The 18,770-nt window shown below is 50.6% G+C and overlaps 32 non-coding genes across 32 annotated transcripts; all 32 read left to right on the top strand.

The window, feature by feature from the left end:
- Positions 1-312: 312 nt before the first annotated feature.
- Trnam-cau (transfer RNA methionine (anticodon CAU)) lies at positions 313-385 on the top strand. Its single transcript has one exon. It is a non-coding gene; the product is annotated as a tRNA-Met (tRNA).
- A 323-nt stretch (positions 386-708) lies between these two features.
- On the top strand, positions 709-780 carry Trnae-uuc (transfer RNA glutamic acid (anticodon UUC)). Its single transcript has one exon. It is a non-coding gene; the product is annotated as a tRNA-Glu (tRNA).
- Positions 781-1,055: 275 nt separating this feature from the next.
- On the top strand, positions 1,056-1,128 carry Trnak-uuu (transfer RNA lysine (anticodon UUU)). Its single transcript has one exon. It is a non-coding gene; the product is annotated as a tRNA-Lys (tRNA).
- A 144-nt stretch (positions 1,129-1,272) lies between these two features.
- Trnas-aga (transfer RNA serine (anticodon AGA)) lies at positions 1,273-1,354 on the top strand. Its single transcript has one exon. It is a non-coding gene; the product is annotated as a tRNA-Ser (tRNA).
- Positions 1,355-2,786: 1,432 nt separating this feature from the next.
- Positions 2,787-2,859, top strand: Trnam-cau (transfer RNA methionine (anticodon CAU)). Its single transcript has one exon. It is a non-coding gene; the product is annotated as a tRNA-Met (tRNA).
- A 323-nt stretch (positions 2,860-3,182) lies between these two features.
- Trnae-uuc (transfer RNA glutamic acid (anticodon UUC)) lies at positions 3,183-3,254 on the top strand. The gene has a single exon. It is a non-coding gene; the product is annotated as a tRNA-Glu (tRNA).
- A 275-nt stretch (positions 3,255-3,529) lies between these two features.
- On the top strand, positions 3,530-3,602 carry Trnak-uuu (transfer RNA lysine (anticodon UUU)). The gene has a single exon. It is a non-coding gene; the product is annotated as a tRNA-Lys (tRNA).
- Positions 3,603-3,746: 144 nt separating this feature from the next.
- Trnas-aga (transfer RNA serine (anticodon AGA)) lies at positions 3,747-3,828 on the top strand. The gene has a single exon. It is a non-coding gene; the product is annotated as a tRNA-Ser (tRNA).
- Positions 3,829-5,259: 1,431 nt separating this feature from the next.
- On the top strand, positions 5,260-5,332 carry Trnam-cau (transfer RNA methionine (anticodon CAU)). Its single transcript has one exon. It is a non-coding gene; the product is annotated as a tRNA-Met (tRNA).
- A 323-nt stretch (positions 5,333-5,655) lies between these two features.
- Positions 5,656-5,727, top strand: Trnae-uuc (transfer RNA glutamic acid (anticodon UUC)). The gene has a single exon. It is a non-coding gene; the product is annotated as a tRNA-Glu (tRNA).
- Positions 5,728-6,002: 275 nt separating this feature from the next.
- Trnak-uuu (transfer RNA lysine (anticodon UUU)) lies at positions 6,003-6,075 on the top strand. The gene has a single exon. It is a non-coding gene; the product is annotated as a tRNA-Lys (tRNA).
- Positions 6,076-6,219: 144 nt separating this feature from the next.
- On the top strand, positions 6,220-6,301 carry Trnas-aga (transfer RNA serine (anticodon AGA)). Its single transcript has one exon. It is a non-coding gene; the product is annotated as a tRNA-Ser (tRNA).
- A 1,431-nt stretch (positions 6,302-7,732) lies between these two features.
- Positions 7,733-7,805, top strand: Trnam-cau (transfer RNA methionine (anticodon CAU)). Its single transcript has one exon. It is a non-coding gene; the product is annotated as a tRNA-Met (tRNA).
- Positions 7,806-8,128: 323 nt separating this feature from the next.
- On the top strand, positions 8,129-8,200 carry Trnae-uuc (transfer RNA glutamic acid (anticodon UUC)). The gene has a single exon. It is a non-coding gene; the product is annotated as a tRNA-Glu (tRNA).
- A 275-nt stretch (positions 8,201-8,475) lies between these two features.
- Trnak-uuu (transfer RNA lysine (anticodon UUU)) lies at positions 8,476-8,548 on the top strand. The gene has a single exon. It is a non-coding gene; the product is annotated as a tRNA-Lys (tRNA).
- Positions 8,549-8,692: 144 nt separating this feature from the next.
- On the top strand, positions 8,693-8,774 carry Trnas-aga (transfer RNA serine (anticodon AGA)). Its single transcript has one exon. It is a non-coding gene; the product is annotated as a tRNA-Ser (tRNA).
- Positions 8,775-10,205: 1,431 nt separating this feature from the next.
- Positions 10,206-10,278, top strand: Trnam-cau (transfer RNA methionine (anticodon CAU)). Its single transcript has one exon. It is a non-coding gene; the product is annotated as a tRNA-Met (tRNA).
- Positions 10,279-10,601: 323 nt separating this feature from the next.
- Trnae-uuc (transfer RNA glutamic acid (anticodon UUC)) lies at positions 10,602-10,673 on the top strand. Its single transcript has one exon. It is a non-coding gene; the product is annotated as a tRNA-Glu (tRNA).
- A 275-nt stretch (positions 10,674-10,948) lies between these two features.
- On the top strand, positions 10,949-11,021 carry Trnak-uuu (transfer RNA lysine (anticodon UUU)). The gene has a single exon. It is a non-coding gene; the product is annotated as a tRNA-Lys (tRNA).
- Positions 11,022-11,165: 144 nt separating this feature from the next.
- Trnas-aga (transfer RNA serine (anticodon AGA)) lies at positions 11,166-11,247 on the top strand. Its single transcript has one exon. It is a non-coding gene; the product is annotated as a tRNA-Ser (tRNA).
- Positions 11,248-12,679: 1,432 nt separating this feature from the next.
- Trnam-cau (transfer RNA methionine (anticodon CAU)) lies at positions 12,680-12,752 on the top strand. The gene has a single exon. It is a non-coding gene; the product is annotated as a tRNA-Met (tRNA).
- A 323-nt stretch (positions 12,753-13,075) lies between these two features.
- Positions 13,076-13,147, top strand: Trnae-uuc (transfer RNA glutamic acid (anticodon UUC)). Its single transcript has one exon. It is a non-coding gene; the product is annotated as a tRNA-Glu (tRNA).
- Positions 13,148-13,422: 275 nt separating this feature from the next.
- On the top strand, positions 13,423-13,495 carry Trnak-uuu (transfer RNA lysine (anticodon UUU)). Its single transcript has one exon. It is a non-coding gene; the product is annotated as a tRNA-Lys (tRNA).
- Positions 13,496-13,639: 144 nt separating this feature from the next.
- On the top strand, positions 13,640-13,721 carry Trnas-aga (transfer RNA serine (anticodon AGA)). Its single transcript has one exon. It is a non-coding gene; the product is annotated as a tRNA-Ser (tRNA).
- Positions 13,722-15,152: 1,431 nt separating this feature from the next.
- Positions 15,153-15,225, top strand: Trnam-cau (transfer RNA methionine (anticodon CAU)). Its single transcript has one exon. It is a non-coding gene; the product is annotated as a tRNA-Met (tRNA).
- A 323-nt stretch (positions 15,226-15,548) lies between these two features.
- Positions 15,549-15,620, top strand: Trnae-uuc (transfer RNA glutamic acid (anticodon UUC)). The gene has a single exon. It is a non-coding gene; the product is annotated as a tRNA-Glu (tRNA).
- Positions 15,621-15,895: 275 nt separating this feature from the next.
- Trnak-uuu (transfer RNA lysine (anticodon UUU)) lies at positions 15,896-15,968 on the top strand. The gene has a single exon. It is a non-coding gene; the product is annotated as a tRNA-Lys (tRNA).
- Positions 15,969-16,112: 144 nt separating this feature from the next.
- Trnas-aga (transfer RNA serine (anticodon AGA)) lies at positions 16,113-16,194 on the top strand. Its single transcript has one exon. It is a non-coding gene; the product is annotated as a tRNA-Ser (tRNA).
- Positions 16,195-17,626: 1,432 nt separating this feature from the next.
- Trnam-cau (transfer RNA methionine (anticodon CAU)) lies at positions 17,627-17,699 on the top strand. Its single transcript has one exon. It is a non-coding gene; the product is annotated as a tRNA-Met (tRNA).
- A 323-nt stretch (positions 17,700-18,022) lies between these two features.
- On the top strand, positions 18,023-18,094 carry Trnae-uuc (transfer RNA glutamic acid (anticodon UUC)). Its single transcript has one exon. It is a non-coding gene; the product is annotated as a tRNA-Glu (tRNA).
- Positions 18,095-18,370: 276 nt separating this feature from the next.
- On the top strand, positions 18,371-18,443 carry Trnak-uuu (transfer RNA lysine (anticodon UUU)). Its single transcript has one exon. It is a non-coding gene; the product is annotated as a tRNA-Lys (tRNA).
- A 145-nt stretch (positions 18,444-18,588) lies between these two features.
- Positions 18,589-18,670, top strand: Trnas-aga (transfer RNA serine (anticodon AGA)). Its single transcript has one exon. It is a non-coding gene; the product is annotated as a tRNA-Ser (tRNA).
- The last annotated feature ends 100 nt before the right edge of the window (positions 18,671-18,770 follow it).

Raw genomic sequence — 18,770 nt, 5'->3', positions numbered from 1 at the left:
AAACAAGTGCAACGAACAAAATGAGAACAACAAAAAAAAAAGTGGTAGAATGCTCGGCCACCACGAGGGCGGCCCGGGTTCGATTCCCGGTGGATGCATTATTTTGCTCTTCTATCTACAATGCTGCCACGCGGATTGCTCGCTTGAGATGCGTCAGCCTCAGGACCTTATAGCTGTATAGCTGCGGCTGCAGTTTAATCTAGAGAGTCGGGACAGTACGTGTAGCAAGACAACAGATTGTTCAGAAAGCGCAAACTGTCTGTCTCTAATATGTGAGGCTTAGCTAGTTTCCTGGGAAGTCGTCTCCAGCGTGCATCGGTAGCGCAGTAGGTTGCGCGTAAGTCTCATAATCTTAAGGTCGTGAGTTCGATCCTCACCCGGGGCATTTAATTTTCTGTACATCATGACTGCATTAACGGCGTTGCTGTTGCTAGGGAACGTACTTAACTGTCGTCCGTTATCCACACGGAGTGCACTCCTCAGCGTCAAAATGTTTACTTCCAATTATGACGACGTAACAAGTTTGATATTTCTCCTCCCCTGTTACAAGCAAAATGCGATGCACACAGCAATGGACAGTCAATTTTGAACTGTGCGCCATGCCGGTCTGTAGGCGCAGATATGATCGCAAGCAGAGAACAGCACTGAGTCCAGATTCAGCACAAAATACGAGAAGAGACGGAATAAATCTCACTGTTCTCAAGCAAGTTCTGTGTGGTCTAGTGGTTAGGATACCTGGCTTTCACCCAGGAGGCCCGGGTTCGATTGCCGGTACCGGAACGGAACTGTTTGCGCAAACAACGCTCTATGTTTTGGCCTTCGAACTGTCGTTGGTCGCCCTTCTTCCTTAACTTCAACCGAACGTAATCGGGGAAAGCAGGCACGTGATGCAGTTACTGTCAGCACCGGAATAAAGGGAGAAGAGGCACTGGTCCGCTGTGGGCTGCTACCAGCGTCAGTGAGAAGTCGGTGGAGTCGCCAGTAGCGCCAGAAGCCTTCACACACGTTCCAGTTAATCACGTTGCTTGAAGCAGCTCCAGCCACAACAAGCCAAAGCCCGAATAGCTCAGTCGGTAGAGCATTAGGCTTTTAACCTAAGGGTCCAGGGTTCAAGTCCCTGTCCGGGCGAAGATTTTAACGCTTCCGTAATGGCTCGTGTCATAGCGATAGTAGCCCTGCCGTAATCAGTGCACGGTTTTCGTTTCCTGTCAACATTCTGCGCAGACGCAATCGGTTGGGTTTTTCACGTTTCGAGGGGTGCTTCTCCTACAAGCAGTCGTGGCCGAGTGGTTAAGGCGTCTGACTAGAAATCAGATTCCCTCTGGGAGCGTAGGTTCGAGTCCTACCGACTGCGTTGGTTTTTTTCTTTTTTTGTTTTGGAAGAAGGAGCAGAAAATATCCCGTTTTGGTACCTCGCCACACCTCACCTCTCACAGCCGTTTATAGTGCCTGTCCTTTACATAAGGGCGATTTCCAAGCGTCAGCTTTCGCGTCAGCCGAGCAAAGTCGGGACAAGTCGGGACATACTACAGGATGGTCTGGGTGGTGCAACGACGAAACAAAACCTTAATTTAAAAATCGAAAAAATGGGAAAAATAGGATGAAAAAGCAAAAAGAAGAATATAAAAAAGTCTTACCGACTGCGTCGGTTTTTTTCTTTTTTTGTTTTGGCACAAGGAGCAGAAAATGTCGCGTTTTGGTACCCGCCACACCTCACCTCTCACAGCCGTCTATAGTGCCTGTCCTTTACATAAGGGCGATTTCCAAGCGTCAGCTTTCGCGTCAGCCGAGCAAAGTCGGGACAAGTCGGGACATACCACAGGATGGTCTGGGTGGTGCAACGACGAAAAAAAAACGTTAATTTAACAGCAGGAGCCCACATAATGATAGGGAAATATTAGCGCCACTTGCGGTGGCCGGGAATCGAACCCGAATCAACTGCTTGGAAGGAAACTATGCTCATAATTACAACACCACTGCAGTGCCGCTGCTCTCAACGCCGCGCTGTGTCGGCTTCCCGCCCGCCGGCAGCGGCCCACGGCTATAGGAGCTGCAGGCGCATTACGAGGTAGGAGGGTGCATCCACACGCATTCGGGCAGCGCCTCCAAGCACGCTACGTCTTTGGGCAAGACTCGTCGCCGCTGACGCAAGGTTACTCACACGATAATGATGAGCGGTCGTTTTAAGGCAGTGTAGTGGAGGACTCCGCGAGTTTAGCCCTTTTTTCGACGTCGCTGGGTGGCAATCCCACTTTCCCTGCCAACAGCTGCTCGTATTGCATGGATAGCTTGTCGAGCATCTGTGGCTCTGTGGTTTGTGTCTCGGTAGCGCAGTAGGTAGTGCCTAAGTCTCCTAATGTTAAGGTATGCCGGCACGATAACTCAGCGTGTTCGGTCAGAGGGTTATCTGCTCCCTCTAATGAAGGACTGAGTCAACGATGAACTTGAACGGGCGTCATCGGACGTCCGCCCCCAAACAAGTGCAACGAACAAAATGAGAACAACAAAAAAAAAAGTGGTAGAATGCTCGGCCACCACGAGGGCGGCCCGGGTTCGATTCCCGGTGGATGCATTATTTTGCTCTTCTATCTACAATGCTGCCACGCGGATTGCTCGCTTGAGATGCGTCAGCCTCAGGACCTTATAGCTGTATAGCTGCGGCTGCAGTTTAATCTAGAGAGTCGGGACAGTACGTGTAGCAAGACAACAGATTGTTCAGAAAGCGCAAACTGTCTGTCTCTAATATGTGAGGCTTAGCTAGTTTCCTGGGAAGTCGTCTCCAGCGTGCATCGGTAGCGCAGTAGGTTGCGCGTAAGTCTCATAATCTTAAGGTCGTGAGTTCGATCCTCACCCGGGGCATTTAATTTTCTGTACATCATGACTGCATTAACGGCGTTGCTGTTGCTAGGGAACGTACTTAACTGTCGTCCGTTATCCACACGGAGTGCACTCCTCAGCGTCAAAATGTTTACTTCCAATTATGACGACGTAACAAGTTTGATATTTCTCCTCCCCTGTTACAAGCAAAATGCGATGCACACAGCAATGGACAGTCAATTTTGAACTGTGCGCCATGCCGGTCTGTAGGCGCAGATATGATCGCAAGCAGAGAACAGCACTGAGTCCAGATTCAGCACAAAATACGAGAAGAGACGGAATAAATCTCACTGTTCTCAAGCAAGTTCTGTGTGGTCTAGTGGTTAGGATACCTGGCTTTCACCCAGGAGGCCCGGGTTCGATTGCCGGTACCGGAACGGAACTGTTTGCGCAAACAACGCTCTATGTTTTGGCCTTCGAACTGTCGTTGGTCGCCCTTCTTCCTTAACTTCAACCGAACGTAATCGGGGAAAGCAGGCACGTGATGCAGTTACTGTCAGCACCGGAATAAAGGGAGAAGAGGCACTGGTCCGCTGTGGGCTGCTACCAGCGTCAGTGAGAAGTCGGTGGAGTCGCCAGTAGCGCCAGAAGCCTTCACACACGTTCCAGTTAATCACGTTGCTTGAAGCAGCTCCAGCCACAACAAGCCAAAGCCCGAATAGCTCAGTCGGTAGAGCATTAGGCTTTTAACCTAAGGGTCCAGGGTTCAAGTCCCTGTCCGGGCGAAGATTTTAACGCTTCCGTAATGGCTCGTGTCATAGCGATAGTAGCCCTGCCGTAATCAGTGCACGGTTTTCGTTTCCTGTCAACATTCTGCGCAGACGCAATCGGTTGGGTTTTTCACGTTTCGAGGGGTGCTTCTCCTACAAGCAGTCGTGGCCGAGTGGTTAAGGCGTCTGACTAGAAATCAGATTCCCTCTGGGAGCGTAGGTTCGAGTCCTACCGACTGCGTTGGTTTTTTTCTTTTTTTGTTTTGGAAGAAGGAGCAGAAAATATCCCGTTTTGGTACCTCGCCACACCTCACCTCTCACAGCCGTTTATAGTGCCTGTCCTCTACATAAGGGCGATTTCCAAGCGTCAGCTTTCGCGTCAGCCGAGCAAAGTCGGGACAAGTCGGGACATACTACAGGATGGTCTGGGTGGTGCAACGACGAAACAAAACCTTAATTTAAAAATCGAAAAAATGGGAAAAATAGGATGAAAAAGCAAAAAGAAGAATATAAAAAAGTCTTACCGACTGCGTCGGTTTTTTTCTTTTTTTGTTTTGGCACAAGGAGCAGAAAATGTCGCGTTTTGGTACCCGCCACACCTCACCTCTCACAGCCGTCTATAGTGCCTGTCCTTTACATAAGGGCGATTTCCAAGCGTCAGCTTTCGCGTCAGCCGAGCAAAGTCGGGACAAGTCGGGACATACCACAGGATGGTCTGGGTGGTGCAACGACGAAAAAAAAACGTTAATTTAACAGCAGGAGCCCACATAATGATAGGGAAATATTAGCGCCACTTGCGGTGGCCGGGAATCGAACCCGAATCAACTGCTTGGAAGGAAACTATGCTCATAATTACAACACCACTGCAGTGCCGCTGCTCTCAACGCCGCGCTGTGTCGGCTTCCCGCCCGCCGGCAGCGGCCCACGGCTATAGGAGCTGCAGGCGCATTACGAGGTAGGAGGGTGCATCCACACGCATTCGGGCAGCGCCTCCAAGCACGCTACGTCTTTGGGCAAGACTCGTCGCCGCTGACGCAAGGTTACTCACACGATAATGATGAGCGGTCGTTTTAAGGCAGTGTAGTGGAGGACTCCGCGAGTTTAGCCCTTTTTTCGACGTCGCTGGGTGGCAATCCCACTTTCCCTGCCAACAGCTGCTCGTATTGCATGGATAGCTTGTCGAGCATCTGTGGCTCTGTGGTTTGTGTCTCGGTAGCGCAGTAGGTAGTGCCTAAGTCTCCTAATGTTAAGGTATGCCGGCACGATAACTCAGCGTGTTCGGTCAGAGGGTTATCTGCTCCCTCTAATGAAGGACTGAGTCAACGATGAACTTGAACGGGCGTCATCGGACGTCCGCCCCCAAACAAGTGCAACGAACAAAATGAGAACAACAAAAAAAAAGTGGTAGAATGCTCGGCCACCACGAGGGCGGCCCGGGTTCGATTCCCGGTGGATGCATTATTTTGCTCTTCTATCTACAATGCTGCCACGCGGATTGCTCGCTTGAGATGCGTCAGCCTCAGGACCTTATAGCTGTATAGCTGCGGCTGCAGTTTAATCTAGAGAGTCGGGACAGTACGTGTAGCAAGACAACAGATTGTTCAGAAAGCGCAAACTGTCTGTCTCTAATATGTGAGGCTTAGCTAGTTTCCTGGGAAGTCGTCTCCAGCGTGCATCGGTAGCGCAGTAGGTTGCGCGTAAGTCTCATAATCTTAAGGTCGTGAGTTCGATCCTCACCCGGGGCATTTAATTTTCTGTACATCATGACTGCATTAACGGCGTTGCTGTTGCTAGGGAACGTACTTAACTGTCGTCCGTTATCCACACGGAGTGCACTCCTCAGCGTCAAAATGTTTACTTCCAATTATGACGACGTAACAAGTTTGATATTTCTCCTCCCCTGTTACAAGCAAAATGCGATGCACACAGCAATGGACAGTCAATTTTGAACTGTGCGCCATGCCGGTCTGTAGGCGCAGATATGATCGCAAGCAGAGAACAGCACTGAGTCCAGATTCAGCACAAAATACGAGAAGAGACGGAATAAATCTCACTGTTCTCAAGCAAGTTCTGTGTGGTCTAGTGGTTAGGATACCTGGCTTTCACCCAGGAGGCCCGGGTTCGATTGCCGGTACCGGAACGGAACTGTTTGCGCAAACAACGCTCTATGTTTTGGCCTTCGAACTGTCGTTGGTCGCCCTTCTTCCTTAACTTCAACCGAACGTAATCGGGGAAAGCAGGCACGTGATGCAGTTACTGTCAGCACCGGAATAAAGGGAGAAGAGGCACTGGTCCGCTGTGGGCTGCTACCAGCGTCAGTGAGAAGTCGGTGGAGTCGCCAGTAGCGCCAGAAGCCTTCACACACGTTCCAGTTAATCACGTTGCTTGAAGCAGCTCCAGCCACAACAAGCCAAAGCCCGAATAGCTCAGTCGGTAGAGCATTAGGCTTTTAACCTAAGGGTCCAGGGTTCAAGTCCCTGTCCGGGCGAAGATTTTAACGCTTCCGTAATGGCTCGTGTCATAGCGATAGTAGCCCTGCCGTAATCAGTGCACGGTTTTCGTTTCCTGTCAACATTCTGCGCAGACGCAATCGGTTGGGTTTTTCACGTTTCGAGGGGTGCTTCTCCTACAAGCAGTCGTGGCCGAGTGGTTAAGGCGTCTGACTAGAAATCAGATTCCCTCTGGGAGCGTAGGTTCGAGTCCTACCGACTGCGTTGGTTTTTTTCTTTTTTTGTTTTGGAAGAAGGAGCAGAAAATATCCCGTTTTGGTACCTCGCCACACCTCACCTCTCACAGCCGTTTATAGTGCCTGTCCTCTACATAAGGGCGATTTCCAAGCGTCAGCTTTCGCGTCAGCCGAGCAAAGTCGGGACAAGTCGGGACATACTACAGGATGGTCTGGGTGGTGCAACGACGAAACAAAACCTTAATTTAAAAATCGAAAAAATGGGAAAAATAGGATGAAAAAGCAAAAAGAAGAATATAAAAAAGTCTTACCGACTGCGTCGGTTTTTTTCTTTTTTTGTTTTGGCACAAGGAGCAGAAAATGTCGCGTTTTGGTACCCGCCACACCTCACCTCTCACAGCCGTCTATAGTGCCTGTCCTTTACATAAGGGCGATTTCCAAGCGTCAGCTTTCGCGTCAGCCGAGCAAAGTCGGGACAAGTCGGGACATACCACAGGATGGTCTGGGTGGTGCAACGACGAAAAAAAAACGTTAATTTAACAGCAGGAGCCCACATAATGATAGGGAAATATTAGCGCCACTTGCGGTGGCCGGGAATCGAACCCGAATCAACTGCTTGGAAGGAAACTATGCTCATAATTACAACACCACTGCAGTGCCGCTGCTCTCAACGCCGCGCTGTGTCGGCTTCCCGCCCGCCGGCAGCGGCCCACGGCTATAGGAGCTGCAGGCGCATTACGAGGTAGGAGGGTGCATCCACACGCATTCGGGCAGCGCCTCCAAGCACGCTACGTCTTTGGGCAAGACTCGTCGCCGCTGACGCAAGGTTACTCACACGATAATGATGAGCGGTCGTTTTAAGGCAGTGTAGTGGAGGACTCCGCGAGTTTAGCCCTTTTTTCGACGTCGCTGGGTGGCAATCCCACTTTCCCTGCCAACAGCTGCTCGTATTGCATGGATAGCTTGTCGAGCATCTGTGGCTCTGTGGTTTGTGTCTCGGTAGCGCAGTAGGTAGTGCCTAAGTCTCCTAATGTTAAGGTATGCCGGCACGATAACTCAGCGTGTTCGGTCAGAGGGTTATCTGCTCCCTCTAATGAAGGACTGAGTCAACGATGAACTTGAACGGGCGTCATCGGACGTCCGCCCCCAAACAAGTGCAACGAACAAAATGAGAACAACAAAAAAAAAGTGGTAGAATGCTCGGCCACCACGAGGGCGGCCCGGGTTCGATTCCCGGTGGATGCATTATTTTGCTCTTCTATCTACAATGCTGCCACGCGGATTGCTCGCTTGAGATGCGTCAGCCTCAGGACCTTATAGCTGTATAGCTGCGGCTGCAGTTTAATCTAGAGAGTCGGGACAGTACGTGTAGCAAGACAACAGATTGTTCAGAAAGCGCAAACTGTCTGTCTCTAATATGTGAGGCTTAGCTAGTTTCCTGGGAAGTCGTCTCCAGCGTGCATCGGTAGCGCAGTAGGTTGCGCGTAAGTCTCATAATCTTAAGGTCGTGAGTTCGATCCTCACCCGGGGCATTTAATTTTCTGTACATCATGACTGCATTAACGGCGTTGCTGTTGCTAGGGAACGTACTTAACTGTCGTCCGTTATCCACACGGAGTGCACTCCTCAGCGTCAAAATGTTTACTTCCAATTATGACGACGTAACAAGTTTGATATTTCTCCTCCCCTGTTACAAGCAAAATGCGATGCACACAGCAATGGACAGTCAATTTTGAACTGTGCGCCATGCCGGTCTGTAGGCGCAGATATGATCGCAAGCAGAGAACAGCACTGAGTCCAGATTCAGCACAAAATACGAGAAGAGACGGAATAAATCTCACTGTTCTCAAGCAAGTTCTGTGTGGTCTAGTGGTTAGGATACCTGGCTTTCACCCAGGAGGCCCGGGTTCGATTGCCGGTACCGGAACGGAACTGTTTGCGCAAACAACGCTCTATGTTTTGGCCTTCGAACTGTCGTTGGTCGCCCTTCTTCCTTAACTTCAACCGAACGTAATCGGGGAAAGCAGGCACGTGATGCAGTTACTGTCAGCACCGGAATAAAGGGAGAAGAGGCACTGGTCCGCTGTGGGCTGCTACCAGCGTCAGTGAGAAGTCGGTGGAGTCGCCAGTAGCGCCAGAAGCCTTCACACACGTTCCAGTTAATCACGTTGCTTGAAGCAGCTCCAGCCACAACAAGCCAAAGCCCGAATAGCTCAGTCGGTAGAGCATTAGGCTTTTAACCTAAGGGTCCAGGGTTCAAGTCCCTGTCCGGGCGAAGATTTTAACGCTTCCGTAATGGCTCGTGTCATAGCGATAGTAGCCCTGCCGTAATCAGTGCACGGTTTTCGTTTCCTGTCAACATTCTGCGCAGACGCAATCGGTTGGGTTTTTCACGTTTCGAGGGGTGCTTCTCCTACAAGCAGTCGTGGCCGAGTGGTTAAGGCGTCTGACTAGAAATCAGATTCCCTCTGGGAGCGTAGGTTCGAGTCCTACCGACTGCGTTGGTTTTTTTCTTTTTTTGTTTTGGAAGAAGGAGCAGAAAATATCCCGTTTTGGTACCTCGCCACACCTCACCTCTCACAGCCGTTTATAGTGCCTGTCCTCTACATAAGGGCGATTTCCAAGCGTCAGCTTTCGCGTCAGCCGAGCAAAGTCGGGACAAGTCGGGACATACTACAGGATGGTCTGGGTGGTGCAACGACGAAACAAAACCTTAATTTAAAAATCGAAAAAATGGGAAAAATAGGATGAAAAAGCAAAAAGAAGAATATAAAAAAGTCTTACCGACTGCGTCGGTTTTTTTCTTTTTTTGTTTTGGCACAAGGAGCAGAAAATGTCGCGTTTTGGTACCCGCCACACCTCACCTCTCACAGCCGTCTATAGTGCCTGTCCTTTACATAAGGGCGATTTCCAAGCGTCAGCTTTCGCGTCAGCCGAGCAAAGTCGGGACAAGTCGGGACATACCACAGGATGGTCTGGGTGGTGCAACGACGAAAAAAAAACGTTAATTTAACAGCAGGAGCCCACATAATGATAGGGAAATATTAGCGCCACTTGCGGTGGCCGGGAATCGAACCCGAATCAACTGCTTGGAAGGAAACTATGCTCATAATTACAACACCACTGCAGTGCCGCTGCTCTCAACGCCGCGCTGTGTCGGCTTCCCGCCCGCCGGCAGCGGCCCACGGCTATAGGAGCTGCAGGCGCATTACGAGGTAGGAGGGTGCATCCACACGCATTCGGGCAGCGCCTCCAAGCACGCTACGTCTTTGGGCAAGACTCGTCGCCGCTGACGCAAGGTTACTCACACGATAATGATGAGCGGTCGTTTTAAGGCAGTGTAGTGGAGGACTCCGCGAGTTTAGCCCTTTTTTCGACGTCGCTGGGTGGCAATCCCACTTTCCCTGCCAACAGCTGCTCGTATTGCATGGATAGCTTGTCGAGCATCTGTGGCTCTGTGGTTTGTGTCTCGGTAGCGCAGTAGGTAGTGCCTAAGTCTCCTAATGTTAAGGTATGCCGGCACGATAACTCAGCGTGTTCGGTCAGAGGGTTATCTGCTCCCTCTAATGAAGGACTGAGTCAACGATGAACTTGAACGGGCGTCATCGGACGTCCGCCCCCAAACAAGTGCAACGAACAAAATGAGAACAACAAAAAAAAAGTGGTAGAATGCTCGGCCACCACGAGGGCGGCCCGGGTTCGATTCCCGGTGGATGCATTATTTTGCTCTTCTATCTACAATGCTGCCACGCGGATTGCTCGCTTGAGATGCGTCAGCCTCAGGACCTTATAGCTGTATAGCTGCGGCTGCAGTTTAATCTAGAGAGTCGGGACAGTACGTGTAGCAAGACAACAGATTGTTCAGAAAGCGCAAACTGTCTGTCTCTAATATGTGAGGCTTAGCTAGTTTCCTGGGAAGTCGTCTCCAGCGTGCATCGGTAGCGCAGTAGGTTGCGCGTAAGTCTCATAATCTTAAGGTCGTGAGTTCGATCCTCACCCGGGGCATTTAATTTTCTGTACATCATGACTGCATTAACGGCGTTGCTGTTGCTAGGGAACGTACTTAACTGTCGTCCGTTATCCACACGGAGTGCACTCCTCAGCGTCAAAATGTTTACTTCCAATTATGACGACGTAACAAGTTTGATATTTCTCCTCCCCTGTTACAAGCAAAATGCGATGCACACAGCAATGGACAGTCAATTTTGAACTGTGCGCCATGCCGGTCTGTAGGCGCAGATATGATCGCAAGCAGAGAACAGCACTGAGTCCAGATTCAGCACAAAATACGAGAAGAGACGGAATAAATCTCACTGTTCTCAAGCAAGTTCTGTGTGGTCTAGTGGTTAGGATACCTGGCTTTCACCCAGGAGGCCCGGGTTCGATTGCCGGTACCGGAACGGAACTGTTTGCGCAAACAACGCTCTATGTTTTGGCCTTCGAACTGTCGTTGGTCGCCCTTCTTCCTTAACTTCAACCGAACGTAATCGGGGAAAGCAGGCACGTGATGCAGTTACTGTCAGCACCGGAATAAAGGGAGAAGAGGCACTGGTCCGCTGTGGGCTGCTACCAGCGTCAGTGAGAAGTCGGTGGAGTCGCCAGTAGCGCCAGAAGCCTTCACACACGTTCCAGTTAATCACGTTGCTTGAAGCAGCTCCAGCCACAACAAGCCAAAGCCCGAATAGCTCAGTCGGTAGAGCATTAGGCTTTTAACCTAAGGGTCCAGGGTTCAAGTCCCTGTCCGGGCGAAGATTTTAACGCTTCCGTAATGGCTCGTGTCATAGCGATAGTAGCCCTGCCGTAATCAGTGCACGGTTTTCGTTTCCTGTCAACATTCTGCGCAGACGCAATCGGTTGGGTTTTTCACGTTTCGAGGGGTGCTTCTCCTACAAGCAGTCGTGGCCGAGTGGTTAAGGCGTCTGACTAGAAATCAGATTCCCTCTGGGAGCGTAGGTTCGAGTCCTACCGACTGCGTTGGTTTTTTTCTTTTTTTGTTTTGGAAGAAGGAGCAGAAAATATCCCGTTTTGGTACCTCGCCACACCTCACCTCTCACAGCCGTTTATAGTGCCTGTCCTTTACATAAGGGCGATTTCCAAGCGTCAGCTTTCGCGTCAGCCGAGCAAAGTCGGGACAAGTCGGGACATACTACAGGATGGTCTGGGTGGTGCAACGACGAAACAAAACCTTAATTTAAAAATCGAAAAAATGGGAAAAATAGGATGAAAAAGCAAAAAGAAGAATATAAAAAAGTCTTACCGACTGCGTCGGTTTTTTTCTTTTTTTGTTTTGGCACAAGGAGCAGAAAATGTCGCGTTTTGGTACCCGCCACACCTCACCTCTCACAGCCGTCTATAGTGCCTGTCCTTTACATAAGGGCGATTTCCAAGCGTCAGCTTTCGCGTCAGCCGAGCAAAGTCGGGACAAGTCGGGACATACCACAGGATGGTCTGGGTGGTGCAACGACGAAAAAAAAACGTTAATTTAACAGCAGGAGCCCACATAATGATAGGGAAATATTAGCGCCACTTGCGGTGGCCGGGAATCGAACCCGAATCAACTGCTTGGAAGGAAACTATGCTCATAATTACAACACCACTGCAGTGCCGCTGCTCTCAACGCCGCGCTGTGTCGGCTTCCCGCCCGCCGGCAGCGGCCCACGGCTATAGGAGCTGCAGGCGCATTACGAGGTAGGAGGGTGCATCCACACGCATTCGGGCAGCGCCTCCAAGCACGCTACGTCTTTGGGCAAGACTCGTCGCCGCTGACGCAAGGTTACTCACACGATAATGATGAGCGGTCGTTTTAAGGCAGTGTAGTGGAGGACTCCGCGAGTTTAGCCCTTTTTTCGACGTCGCTGGGTGGCAATCCCACTTTCCCTGCCAACAGCTGCTCGTATTGCATGGATAGCTTGTCGAGCATCTGTGGCTCTGTGGTTTGTGTCTCGGTAGCGCAGTAGGTAGTGCCTAAGTCTCCTAATGTTAAGGTATGCCGGCACGATAACTCAGCGTGTTCGGTCAGAGGGTTATCTGCTCCCTCTAATGAAGGACTGAGTCAACGATGAACTTGAACGGGCGTCATCGGACGTCCGCCCCCAAACAAGTGCAACGAACAAAATGAGAACAACAAAAAAAAAAGTGGTAGAATGCTCGGCCACCACGAGGGCGGCCCGGGTTCGATTCCCGGTGGATGCATTATTTTGCTCTTCTATCTACAATGCTGCCACGCGGATTGCTCGCTTGAGATGCGTCAGCCTCAGGACCTTATAGCTGTATAGCTGCGGCTGCAGTTTAATCTAGAGAGTCGGGACAGTACGTGTAGCAAGACAACAGATTGTTCAGAAAGCGCAAACTGTCTGTCTCTAATATGTGAGGCTTAGCTAGTTTCCTGGGAAGTCGTCTCCAGCGTGCATCGGTAGCGCAGTAGGTTGCGCGTAAGTCTCATAATCTTAAGGTCGTGAGTTCGATCCTCACCCGGGGCATTTAATTTTCTGTACATCATGACTGCATTAACGGCGTTGCTGTTGCTAGGGAACGTACTTAACTGTCGTCCGTTATCCACACGGAGTGCACTCCTCAGCGTCAAAATGTTTACTTCCAATTATGACGACGTAACAAGTTTGATATTTCTCCTCCCCTGTTACAAGCAAAATGCGATGCACACAGCAATGGACAGTCAATTTTGAACTGTGCGCCATGCCGGTCTGTAGGCGCAGATATGATCGCAAGCAGAGAACAGCACTGAGTCCAGATTCAGCACAAAATACGAGAAGAGACGGAATAAATCTCACTGTTCTCAAGCAAGTTCTGTGTGGTCTAGTGGTTAGGATACCTGGCTTTCACCCAGGAGGCCCGGGTTCGATTGCCGGTACCGGAACGGAACTGTTTGCGCAAACAACGCTCTATGTTTTGGCCTTCGAACTGTCGTTGGTCGCCCTTCTTCCTTAACTTCAACCGAACGTAATCGGGGAAAGCAGGCACGTGATGCAGTTACTGTCAGCACCGGAATAAAGGGAGAAGAGGCACTGGTCCGCTGTGGGCTGCTACCAGCGTCAGTGAGAAGTCGGTGGAGTCGCCAGTAGCGCCAGAAGCCTTCACACACGTTCCAGTTAATCACGTTGCTTGAAGCAGCTCCAGCCACAACAAGCCAAAGCCCGAATAGCTCAGTCGGTAGAGCATTAGGCTTTTAACCTAAGGGTCCAGGGTTCAAGTCCCTGTCCGGGCGAAGATTTTAACGCTTCCGTAATGGCTCGTGTCATAGCGATAGTAGCCCTGCCGTAATCAGTGCACGGTTTTCGTTTCCTGTCAACATTCTGCGCAGACGCAATCGGTTGGGTTTTTCACGTTTCGAGGGGTGCTTCTCCTACAAGCAGTCGTGGCCGAGTGGTTAAGGCGTCTGACTAGAAATCAGATTCCCTCTGGGAGCGTAGGTTCGAGTCCTACCGACTGCGTTGGTTTTTTTCTTTTTTTGTTTTGGAAGAAGGAGCAGAAAATATCCCGTTTTGGTACCTCGCCACACCTCACCTCTCACAGCCGTTTATAGTGCCTGTCCTTTACATAAGGGCGATTTCCAAGCGTCAGCTTTCGCGTCAGCCGAGCAAAGTCGGGACAAGTCGGGACATACTACAGGATGGTCTGGGTGGTGCAACGACGAAACAAAACCTTAATTTAAAAATCGAAAAAATGGGAAAAATAGGATGAAAAAGCAAAAAGAAGAATATAAAAAAGTCTTACCGACTGCGTCGGTTTTTTTCTTTTTTTGTTTTGGCACAAGGAGCAGAAAATGTCGCGTTTTGGTACCCGCCACACCTCACCTCTCACAGCCGTCTATAGTGCCTGTCCTTTACATAAGGGCGATTTCCAAGCGTCAGCTTTCGCGTCAGCCGAGCAAAGTCGGGACAAGTCGGGACATACCACAGGATGGTCTGGGTGGTGCAACGACGAAAAAAAAACGTTAATTTAACAGCAGGAGCCCACATAATGATAGGGAAATATTAGCGCCACTTGCGGTGGCCGGGAATCGAACCCGAATCAACTGCTTGGAAGGAAACTATGCTCATAATTACAACACCACTGCAGTGCCGCTGCTCTCAACGCCGCGCTGTGTCGGCTTCCCGCCCGCCGGCAGCGGCCCACGGCTATAGGAGCTGCAGGCGCATTACGAGGTAGGAGGGTGCATCCACACGCATTCGGGCAGCGCCTCCAAGCACGCTACGTCTTTGGGCAAGACTCGTCGCCGCTGACGCAAGGTTACTCACACGATAATGATGAGCGGTCGTTTTAAGGCAGTGTAGTGGAGGACTCCGCGAGTTTAGCCCTTTTTTCGACGTCGCTGGGTGGCAATCCCACTTTCCCTGCCAACAGCTGCTCGTATTGCATGGATAGCTTGTCGAGCATCTGTGGCTCTGTGGTTTGTGTCTCGGTAGCGCAGTAGGTAGTGCCTAAGTCTCCTAATGTTAAGGTATGCCGGCACGATAACTCAGCGTGTTCGGTCAGAGGGTTATCTGCTCCCTCTAATGAAGGACTGAGTCAACGATGAACTTGAACGGGCGTCATCGGACGTCCGCCCCCAAACAAGTGCAACGAACAAAATGAGAACAACAAAAAAAAAGTGGTAGAATGCTCGGCCACCACGAGGGCGGCCCGGGTTCGATTCCCGGTGGATGCATTATTTTGCTCTTCTATCTACAATGCTGCCACACGGATTGCTCGCTTGAGATGCGTCAGCCTCAGGACCTTATAGCTGTATAGCTGCGGCTGCAGTTTAATCTAGAGAGTCGGGACAGTACGTGTAGCAAGACAACAGATTGTTCAGAAAGCGCAAACTGTCTGTCTCTAATATGTGAGGCTTAGCTAGTTTCCTGGGAAGTCGTCTCCAGCGTGCATCGGTAGCGCAGTAGGTTGCGCGTAAGTCTCATAATCTTAAGGTCGTGAGTTCGATCCTCACCCGGGGCATTTAATTTTCTGTACATCATGACTGCATTAACGGCGTTGCTGTTGCTAGGGAACGTACTTAACTGTCGTCCGTTATCCACACGGAGTGCACTCCTCAGCGTCAAAATGTTTACTTCCAATTATGACGACGTAACAAGTTTGATATTTCTCCTCCCCTGTTACAAGCAAAATGCGATGCACACAGCAATGGACAGTCAATTTTGAACTGTGCGCCATGCCGGTCTGTAGGCGCAGATATGATCGCAAGCAGAGAACAGCACTGAGTCCAGATTCAGCACAAAATACGAGAAGAGACGGAATAAATCTCACTGTTCTCAAGCAAGTTCTGTGTGGTCTAGTGGTTAGGATACCTGGCTTTCACCCAGGAGGCCCGGGTTCGATTGCCGGTACCGGAACGGAACTGTTTGCGCAAACAACGCTCTATGTTTTGGCCTTCGAACTGTCGTTGGTCGCCCTTCTTCCTTAACTTCAACCGAACGTAATCGGGGAAAGCAGGCACGTGATGCAGTTACTGTCAGCACCGGAATAAAGGGAGAAGAGGCACTGGTCCGCTGTGGGCTGCTACCAGCGTCAGTGAGAAGTCGGTGGAGTCGCCAGTAGCGCCAGAAGCCTTCACACACGTTCCAGTTAATCACGTTGCTTGAAGCAGCTCCAGCCACAACAAGCCAAAGCCCGAATAGCTCAGTCGGTAGAGCATTAGGCTTTTAACCTAAGGGTCCAGGGTTCAAGTCCCTGTCCGGGCGAAGATTTTAACGCTTCCGTAATGGCTCGTGTCATAGCGATAGTAGCCCTGCCGTAATCAGTGCACGGTTTTCGTTTCCTGTCAACATTCTGCGCAGACGCAATCGGTTGGGTTTTTCACGTTTCGAGGGGTGCTTCTCCTACAAGCAGTCGTGGCCGAGTGGTTAAGGCGTCTGACTAGAAATCAGATTCCCTCTGGGAGCGTAGGTTCGAGTCCTACCGACTGCGTTGGTTTTTTTCTTTTTTTGTTTTGGAAGAAGGAGCAGAAAATATCCCGTTTTGGTACCTCGCCACACCTCACCTCTCACAGCCGTTTATAGTGCCTGTCCTTTACATAAGGGCGATTTCCAAGCGTCAGCTTTCGCGTCAGCCGAGCAAAGTCGGGACAAGTCGGGACATACTACAGGATGGTCTGGGTGGTGCAACGACGAAACAAAACCTTAATTTAAAAATCGAAAAAATGGGAAAAATAGGATGAAAAAGCAAAAAGAAGAATATAAAAAAGTCTTACCGACTGCGTCGGTTTTTTTCTTTTTTTGTTTTGGCACAAGGAGCAGAAAATGTCGCGTTTTGGTACCCGCCACACCTCACCTCTCACAGCCGTCTATAGTGCCTGTCCTTTACATAAGGGCGATTTCCAAGCGTCAGCTTTCGCGTCAGCCGAGCAAAGTCGGGACAAGTCGGGACATACCACAGGATGGTCTGGGTGGTGCAACGACGAAAAAAAAACGTTAATTTAACAGCAGGAGCCCACATAATGATAGGGAAATATTAGCGCCACTTGCGGTGGCCGGGAATCGAACCCGAATCAACTGCTTGGAAGGAAACTATGCTCATAATTACAACACCACTGCAGTGCCGCTGCTCTCAACGCCGCGCTGTGTCGGCTTCCCGCCCGCCGGCAGCGGCCCACGGCTATAGGAGCTGCAGGCGCATTACGAGGTAGGAGGGTGCATCCACACGCATTCGGGCAGCGCATCCAAGCACGCTACGTCTTTGGGCAAGACTCGTCGCCGCTGACGCAAGGTTACTCACACGATAATGATGAGCGGTCGTTTTAAGGCAGTGTAGTGGAGGACTCCGCGAGTTTAGCCCTTTTTTCGACGTCGCTGGGTGGCAATCCCACTTTCCCTGCCAACAGCTGCTCGTATTGCATGGATAGCTTGTCGAGCATCTGTGGCTCTGTGGTTTGTGTCTCGGTAGCGCAGTAGGTAGTGCCTAAGTCTCCTAATGTTAAGGTATGCCGGCACGATAACTCAGCGTGTTCGGTCAGAGGGTTATCTGCTCCCTCTAATGAAGGACTGAGTCAACGATGAACTTGAACGGGCGTCATCGGACGTCCGCCCCCAAACAAGTGCAACGAACAAAATGAGAACAACAAAAAAAAAAGTGGTAGAATGCTCGGCCACCACGAGGGCGGCCCGGGTTCGATTCCCGGTGGATGCATTATTTTGCTCTTCTATCTACAATGCTGCCACGCGGATTGCTCGCTTGAGATGCGTCAGCCTCAGGACCTTATAGCTGTATAGCTGCGGCTGCAGTTTAATCTAGAGAGTCGGGACAGTACGTGTAGCAAGACAACAGATTGTTCAGAAAGCGCAAACTGTCTGTCTCTAATATGTGAGGCTTAGCTAGTTTCCTGGGAAGACGCCTCCAGCGTGCATCGGTAGCGCAGTAGGTTGCGCGTAAGTCTCATAATCTTAAGGTCGTGAGTTCGATCCTCACCCGGGGCATGTAATTTTCTGTACATCATGACTGCATTAACGGCGTTGCTGTTGCTAGGGAACGTACTTAACTGTCGTCCGTTATCCACACGGAGTGCACTCCTCAGCGTCAAAATGTTTACTTCCAATTATGACGACGTAACAAGTTTGATATTTCTCCTCCCCTGTTACAAGCAAAATGCGATGCACACAGCAATGGACAGTCAATTTTGAACTGTGCGCCATGCCGGTCTGTAGGCGCAGATATGATCGCAAGCAGAGAACAGCACTGAGTCCAGATTCAGCACAAAATACGAGAAGAGACGGAATAAATCTCACTGTTCTCAAGCAAGTTCTGTGTGGTCTAGTGGTTAGGATACCTGGCTTTCACCCAGGAGGCCCGGGTTCGATTGCCGGTACCGGAACGGAACTGTTTGCGCAAACAACGCTCTATGTTTTGGCCTTCGAACTGTCGTTGGTCGCCCTTCTTCCTTGGCTTCAACCGAACGCAATCGGGGAAAGCAGGCACGTGATGCAGTTACTGTCAGCACCGGAATAAAGGGAGAAGAGGCACTGGTCCGCTGTTGGGCTGCTACCAGCGTCAGTGAGTAGTCGGTGTAGTCGCCAGTAGCGCCAGAAGCCTACACACACCTTCCACTTAATCACGTTGCTTGAAACCGCTCCAACCACAACAAGCGAAAGCCCGGATAGCTCAGTCGGTAGAGCATTAGGCTTTTAACCTAAGGGTCCAGGGTTCGAGTCCCTGTCCGGGCGAAGATTTTAACGCTTCCATAATGGCTCGTCTCGTAGCGATAGTAGCCCTGTCGTAATCAGTGCACGGTTTTACGTTTCCTGTCGGCATTCTGCGCAGACGCAACCGGTTGGGTTTTTCACGATTCGAGGGGCACCTGTTGGACAAGCAGTCGTGGCCGAGTGGTTAAGGCGTCTGACTAGAAATCAGATTCCCTCTGGGAGCGTAGGTTCGAGTCCTACCGACTGCGTTGGTTTTTTCTTTTTTTGTTTTGGAAGAAGGAGCAGAAAATATCCCGTTTTGGTACCTCGCCACACCTCACCTCTCACAGCCGTTTATAGTGCCTGTCC

This window comes from Schistocerca gregaria, unplaced genomic scaffold (genome assembly GCF_023897955.1).
Source record: "Schistocerca gregaria isolate iqSchGreg1 unplaced genomic scaffold, iqSchGreg1.2 ptg000337l, whole genome shotgun sequence".
Classification (NCBI taxonomy): Eukaryota; Metazoa; Arthropoda; class Insecta; order Orthoptera; family Acrididae; genus Schistocerca; species Schistocerca gregaria.
The sequence above is the reverse complement of the archived record's forward strand: the minus strand, read 5'-3'. Positions and strand labels throughout refer to the sequence as shown.